Source organism: Hylobates moloch, unplaced genomic scaffold (genome assembly GCF_009828535.3).
Source record: "Hylobates moloch isolate HMO894 unplaced genomic scaffold, HMol_V3 SCAFFOLD_7, whole genome shotgun sequence".
Classification (NCBI taxonomy): Eukaryota; Metazoa; Chordata; class Mammalia; order Primates; family Hylobatidae; genus Hylobates; species Hylobates moloch.
In genome coordinates this window covers 134499458-134506547 of record NW_026652282.1, presented here as the reverse complement: position 1 = coordinate 134506547, position 7090 = coordinate 134499458, and the positions used below count along the sequence as shown (strand labels likewise).

General features: G+C 57.6%; 1 protein-coding gene across 11 annotated transcripts in view; it reads left to right on the top strand.

The window, feature by feature from the left end:
• The first annotated feature begins 510 nt into the window (after window positions 1-510).
• Window positions 511-7090, top strand: part of ATP2B3 (ATPase plasma membrane Ca2+ transporting 3) — a 65611-nt gene continuing 59031 nt past the window's right edge. For 10 of the 11 annotated variants that reach the window (XR_009214332.1, XR_009214331.1, XM_032757930.2 and 7 more), the window contains exon 1: window positions 532-744. The gene's annotated coding sequence lies outside the window, so the exon portion shown is untranslated. Of the gene's footprint in view, window positions 745-7090 lie in introns of all 11 variants that reach the window. The other variant, XM_032757928.2, reaches the window with a different exon arrangement.

Here is a 7090-nt window from a genome sequence, read left to right as displayed (position 1 = left end):
GTGAGGGTCTCCGGTAAGCGCCGCTTCCTCTGGGAAGACGCATTTGGACACCCGTACTCTCAACAGGTAGTGGACTTTGCAGGAGACCACCAATGCCTTGGAGCCCACCGAGGCAAGACCCAAGGACCCCACACTACACATCAGCCACCCGGCTCTGTGCCCCATTCTACTGTTGGGGAGACGCACCTAGAGGGCAGGGGTCTGGAGAGGTAGTGGCAGCCTAGAACCCCAGTCGCAAGCTCAGGGTGCTCTCTCTGCACTCACAGGTGCCATGGTCCCCGAGTTTCCATCCCCACCCGCCCCCACTCGGCCAGTGCCCTTTGGGGGCAATGCCAAGCCAGGAAGGGCGGGCACCCTCGCGCGTCCTGGGGACAGAAGGGCGCGCATCGGGCGCGTAGCTCCGGAGCCCCGAGGACCCTGCGCCGCGCACCGCCCCCCGCGCCCGCTCCCTCCTCCCTCCCTCCTCCTCACCCAGCTCCCTCCCCCTCCCCCCTCCCTCCCTCCGCGCTCAGAGCTGCGGTTGGAGCCGAGCGCGCCGCGTCGCCCGCCGCCGGTGCAGAGCGTGGGGAGCACTCGGCCGCAGCCCTCGCCCGCCGCAGAGGGTCGCGTCCCGCGCCGCCGGCCAGGCCGCCCCGTGCCCGGGCCTTTCCGTCCTTGGAGCGGATCGTTGCCCGCCTGACGCCCGCCCGCAGCGACAGCGCCCGCCGGAGCCGAGGCCGCGGCGGCGGCCGTGCCCATGCCGGGGTAAGTGGTGCTCGGGGCGCGCGGGCGCCGCCGGGGTGGGCGCGGGCGCGGCGCGGGCACAGGCGCGGGTGGAGATGGGAGGATGACCCGGCAGGTGGTGCGGCGGCAGGTAGGGGGACGCGGGTCCCCGCCCGAGGCATCTGAGCCCCGCGCCGGGCCTGCGTGTCCTTGCGGCACTGCGGCCGCGCGTCACCCCGGGGCCCCAGGCCGGCGGGCAGCTCCCCGCACCCTGCACCCTGCGCCCCGCATCGCCCGCGCACGCGCATCCGTGTCTGAGGAACAAGGCCGTTGGGGGCTGCTGGCCGGGGCTCAGGGTGGGCACAGCCGGGGGCGCGGGATCTGGGCCGGGAGCCCGCCAGTGCGCACGCACCTTCCAGGAGCCTCGGGCACCCCCTCCCCCCCGCGCCCTCACACTGTATCATCCTTCCCCTCTCGCGTTCCCACACCGTTCCCCGCACGCCCACGCGGCTGCCCAGCAGACCCCACCGCGGTCACGGGCAGTGCCCACGAGGAGCCGCCCGGGGCCGCACCTAGGTAACTTCTCCATCCCTCCAGGAACAGCTGTCTCCCCCTCCTCTCCTGTGTGACCTTGGCCAGCCAGCTTTTCCCGTGGCCGCCTCCGTTTTCTCACGGGTGAAAGCTCTGGCTTTAAGATTCTGGAATTTGGAGTGGCAGGTGCCGCATCTCCCAGAGCCCGAGACGATGGGCTTCTCTCTCTATGACCTGGTGTCCTTCCTTCTGCTGACCCTTCTGGGGGTTGGTGGCTCAGCCAGCCAGCTGAGGAGGGGTGGGAGGCAGGGCAGGGGCATGGCACCCGGGCAGGTCAGGACTGGAGGGAGTCTTGGAGAGCCCCCGGGGTGAGGGCTCCATGAGGGTTTAGGAGAGACTGTGGAAATGCTCCTTCGCTCACTCAAGGGGCAGGGAAGGGACCAGAATTCTTCAACTAGATGCTTGCCATTTCCTGGCGAGGTCATATAACTTTCAAAGATGAAGCCCCAGGGCCTCCGACCTCAAGGGAGTCCCTGCCTGCTGAAGGATCAAGTCCAGCCTGTCCCCAACTGGCCCCCATCCTGAATTCCGCTGGCACCCTAAAAGTCAGCCGACTTCCCCTGACTGACTTGGGCGCCAGTCTGGCAGGCACCCCCTGCACCTCCTCCCCTCCTTTGCCCACTAGGCTCTGTGCCCTCACCCCCTGCCATCGCCCCTCACTAGTCAGTGACCATCTTAAGGCAAGGACTGGCTCTTCATTTGCACAGGCCTGGCACAGAGTGGGCACCTGGTTTCTGCATGGCATATTCATGACCTTGACCTCACTGAATCTGCAGACTCACTGAACAGGAGAGGCAAGGCCTGGATTTTTGTCCCCATTTTTCAGATGGGATCATTGAGGCCCCCAAGAGGAGAAAGGATTCAGCCCTGAATTGAGGCCCCTTCTTTCATGAGCAGATGGCTGGGGACATTCCTACGAACCTGGTGGGGCAGGGAGGCGGGGAGAGGTTATCGTAATAATCACAGGCCAGCTCCACTTCCTGAGCTCCCTCTGAGCCTCACATCAACTACACGAGTGAATGGCTGTTTTCATCCCCAACCCCCACCCCCCACCGCCACTTTTCACAGATGAGGAAACCGAAGCCACTGTGGCTCAAGAAAGGGGAGCTGGGATGCCGAGGAGAGGGCTGGGGATGCCTGGGCCCCTGTGGGACACAGCTGAGACCCAGCAGAGGGTCCCAGGGTGAGGTCAGCCCCTCAAGTCTGCACCATCGGAAGGGGCTGGGAACTTGTGGTCCCGGGCCATTGATTGTCACTGCTGCAGGCCCCGAGGCGGGGGGAGAGCCAAGGACACAGCCAGTCTCCATCAGCTCCACCTGGGCCGTGCCCAGCACTGCCAGGTGGTTTGAGTGCAGGAGTAGGCATGCTCTCACACAGCAGGGGGGTAACAGGCAGATGGAAGTGGGGCGGGCGTGGGGCGGTGGGGGGGGCTTGCACAGAGCCAGAAGGAGAGCGGGTCCCTTGAGGAATGAAGGCCCTAAGGCTAAGAGCATGCCAGGGGACAGCCGCAATGCCAGGTGATGGAGATGCCCCAATCGGCCCCCGAGGGGCAAGGAAGGGGCCAGAGGAGGCTCGTGTGGGCGCCTGGGGCTTCAGCGACAGCAGCCCCGTACCTGATGGTCTTTGTGACCTTGGCCAAGTCCCTTTTCCATTCCAGATCCACGGAGGGTGGGGGTGGGCCTGGGCGAGCTGGAGCTTCAGAGGTTGAATCATTCACTAGCGGGAGAAGCCAAGCCTGTGAGTCAGTGAGTGCTCTCCATCCCAGAACGTCTGCTCCCAGCCCAGGGATGCAGCCACGGAGTGCCGGGGTCAGCTGTGGAGGACCCTCTGAGAATGTCTTGTGGAAAGGGGTGCCTTCCCTGCCCAGTAGACAGGATGAGGGCGCCCCAGAGCCCCAGGGGCTTCTGAGAGCTGAGTACCCTCTGGGCCTCTTGCAGCCAGCAGAGCCAGGCAGAGCTTCCTCGGGCCTTTTCGCCTCCTCCCCCACCTCACGGAGCAAGTCATCAGCACATATGAACTAACTCCCTTCTGATTTTAAATTGATGGCTTGTGTATTTCACCAATGGCCACTGTCTCCATCAGTGGTCAGTAGCACATCAAGTAATGTCAACAATGATAATAGTTATAATGGCAGTCACTTTATGTCAGACACTGAGTGCTGCACAGACATTTCCCTGCCCACTTAATTGAAACAACAACAAATGATTGCAAGTGCTGTTATCCCCATTTTGCATTGAGGCTGAGGCCCAGAGAGGCTAGGTAACTTGCCCAAGGTCACACAGCCAGTAGGTAGCAAAGCCAGGGCTGGAATGCAGTCCATCAGGCTCCGGAGTCTGGTCTGTGCTTGTAGCCATTACTTCCTGTGTCTCCAGAAATGTGTGCGGAAGTCAGCAGAACAGAGTGTGGTTCGTGTGCACTCACTGTCTCGGGTACTCCCGGCCTTGTGGGCTGAAGCCAGGGATTCTTGGGAAGACCTTGCAGCTCAGAAGCTGAGCCACCTGCACCTCTGCCCCACCTACCCACTGAGAGAAATGGACAACAGGTGGATTTATATCAATCTCCAGCAACTCAGGGACCGGCTTGCCTTGCATTCGTGGCCCCTTCAGGGCACCCAGAAGCACTGGTAGTGCACGTAAATGGCAGCTGATAGATGGGGACCTGTGCCATGGTACTGAAGGCAGACACTTCCATCTAAGCACGTGCGAGCCTCACCAGTGCCATCTCTGAGATGGGCCGAGGCACTGGGCTCTTGCTGTGACTTTGCAGCAAGCTCCCCAGCAACGCCCTGGGCTGGGTATGCCAGGCAGAGACCTGGAGCATGCACAGGGCTCCTCCCTTCCCCGCCCTGGCTAAGCTGGCAGAAGCCAGGCCAAGCAGCGCCCGGGCTGGAAAGCCCTCCCCTGCCTGGGCTCCTTCTCTGGGGTGGGCGGTGCTGGCAGTGGGCCTGGGAGCCTGCGGAGAAGGATCAGAGCCACGCGTCACCGGGGCAGAGGGAAGCAGGCTCTCAAATGCAGGGGAATTCGGGCATCCTGGACTGCCCAAGGTTGGGAAGGAGACAAGTCTAAGTTCACATGGCTGAGTAGGTGGCAGGACTTGAATCAGAGCAACAAGGCAAGGGTGGAAATGCCAGTGGTTGGGGAATCTTGGGACTGGCAGGACTCTTAGAGCACAAGGAGCTTTCCGGAGTCTTGGTTCCAAATCAAAGTTGTGCAAAGCGAGTATGTCCGTGTCCTTGAAGAGCATCTTCTTTAAAGGGGTTCTGAGCCAGCCTCTCTTGCTCTGTAGGTGGGTCTCTCAGTAAGCGAGCAACCACTTTATTCCAGTGAGAAGTTCTCCCCTGAGGCCACAGGCTCGAGGCACTTTCCCCAGCTGCACTGTCCAAGCAGCGATTTTATTAGAATGCACTTCCTCAGGTGCACCCGCCACATTTCAAGGGCTCAGGAGCCGCCCAAGGCTGGTGGCCACCGTCACAGACAGTGCAGAGAGAGAACATTTCCATCACTCCCGAATGTTCTGTCACACAGAGCTGCTTTACAGGAAATGGAAACCCGAGTCCTCACACGGACCCTGAAGCCACCTCCCACACCCACTCCCTGGTGGCACAAGGCCACTAATGCAGCAGCTTGGGCTCCCCTAGAGAACCATCCTGAAGAGAAGCCCCAAAGAGGGCTGACTGCTCACAGATACTTGAAGAGGTGTTCTGTGATGGGACAGGCTCCAGTCTGAGAGCTTAACAGGTAGGGACAGAAAGTGCCAGGCTGGGCTTGAGAGGGTCGTTCCTCAGAATGGATGAGTGCATTCTATCGTCAGAATGGCGCCAGCTATGCCAGGGGCCACATCTTATTGATGTGATGGGCATGAGGGACACTGCCCTGGTTCATTGTGTGCCAGGCTCTGTGTTTGCTTCAGGGGAGACGACGGAAAGCAAAAAGCAAATGCAATGCCCTTCCTGCCCTCCTGGAGCCTTTGTGCTTTGCTAAGTGTTCACCAAAGTAAGAGTGCAAACCCGGCTGGGGCCGGGAGGACGGACTGAGGCCACCAGGCCAGCCGGTATCTCCCAGGGCTCGGGTCCACAACCTGAGACCCCGCCCATCCTGCCCTGACCCCGCCTCCTCAGCAGCCACACGTGGCTGGTGGCTACCATAAGGGACAGTGCAGAGACTCCAGGATGTACTGTCACACAGAGCTGCTTTAGAGCAAATGGAGACCCGAGTCCTCACATGGACCTAGACACCCCCCGCCAAGCCCACTGTCCCATGGCTCCTTGGAAGGGAGTGGCCAAGCATGTACTCTCCAGGGGCTGCGCAAATACCTAGACAAACATAGACCAGGGAGGAGGGAAAGGGCCTCTGTCCCAGCAGCTCACTGTGCCGTGGGGGATGCCCAGACCTCGCCTCGTACTGACTCCAGTGGCCCTAGCACACCCAGCATGGGGCAAAAACCAGATCCGGCCACCGCCTGGTCCTTATTAGACCCCACCATATGCCCAGCGCGCTGCCTGTGCTCAGGAAACAGCAGGGAGGAGTCGTGGGTTTTTTTTTTTTTAATTGATTTCTTCCTATTTAAAAACAATACTCTTAATATGCTCTCTATAGGAAACGTATAAAACACAGAGAAGTCGAAGATGTAATGTAAATGCAACGTCTCCATTTGACTCATTTCACACTGCTGTCCTTATACCACGGGCTCCATTGTGCGATCTGTTTTTTTACTTCACATAAGCATTTTCCTTATTAATATAATCCCTTCCTAAATGAATGGTTTCTTTCAAAATGGTTATAGTCTAATTTTTTTACGATTATAAAAGCAGTAAGTGCTTATTGTAAAAATAAAGAATGATCTTGAACCGTGCAAAGAAGAAATTTGATCATTCAACAGTTATTTACCAAGCACCCGGGATGTGTCAGGCGGCCTTCAGTAATTACAATTTTTAATGGCTGAATAATATTCTCCCAAGAGATTGTAATTCACTTAATTATTTGGCTATTTTTGGAAACCCAGGCAGTCAGATTTATTTTGCTCTTATACGTGAGCTCTGCTGAGGAGCCTCTGTCCTGAGGAGAGGACCCAGACAGAGGTGTCTACTGCCAACTTGTTCTCCAAAAGGGATTTTTCATCGCACTGGATGGTCTCGCTCACTGAACCTCGCCAGCACTAGATATTTTAATCAAACAAATTGTCATAAGTATCTAGGTCAAAAATATGTACTTTAGTTTATATGTCTTTAATTGCTGATGAGGGGGCACGTTTTTCCTCATGTTTATAAGTTGTCTTTTCCTTGTGAATTATCTGCTCCTCCCTTCATTTTTTTTTTTTTTCCTGAGACAGTCTCGCTCTGTCACCCAGGCTGGAGTGCAGTGGGGTGATCTTGGCTCACCGCAACCTCCACCTCCAGGGTTCGAGCCATTCTCCTGCCTCAGCCTCCTGAGTAGCTGGGATTACAGGGGCCTGCCACCACACCCAGCTAATCTTTGTATTTTTAATAGACACGGGGTTTTACCATGTTGGCCAGGCTGGTCTCAAACACCTCACCTCGGGTGATCTGCCCACCTCGGCCTCCCAAAGTGCTGGAATGAAAGGCGTTTATTGAAGTCTTAGTGTTTCTTCTGTGGGCTTGAATAAACTGTATGCATGAAAAAACAGTGACAATTTAACAGGTTTGTTGCAAATAATTTTTAACACCTTTGTTCTTTGCCATTTTTTTTTCATGCAAAAGGTAAACACTTTGTTGCTCACAATTATTTGTGATTTCTTCCATTGTTTCCAGGCTTACAAAATCCCTTTCGGAAATTTGAGA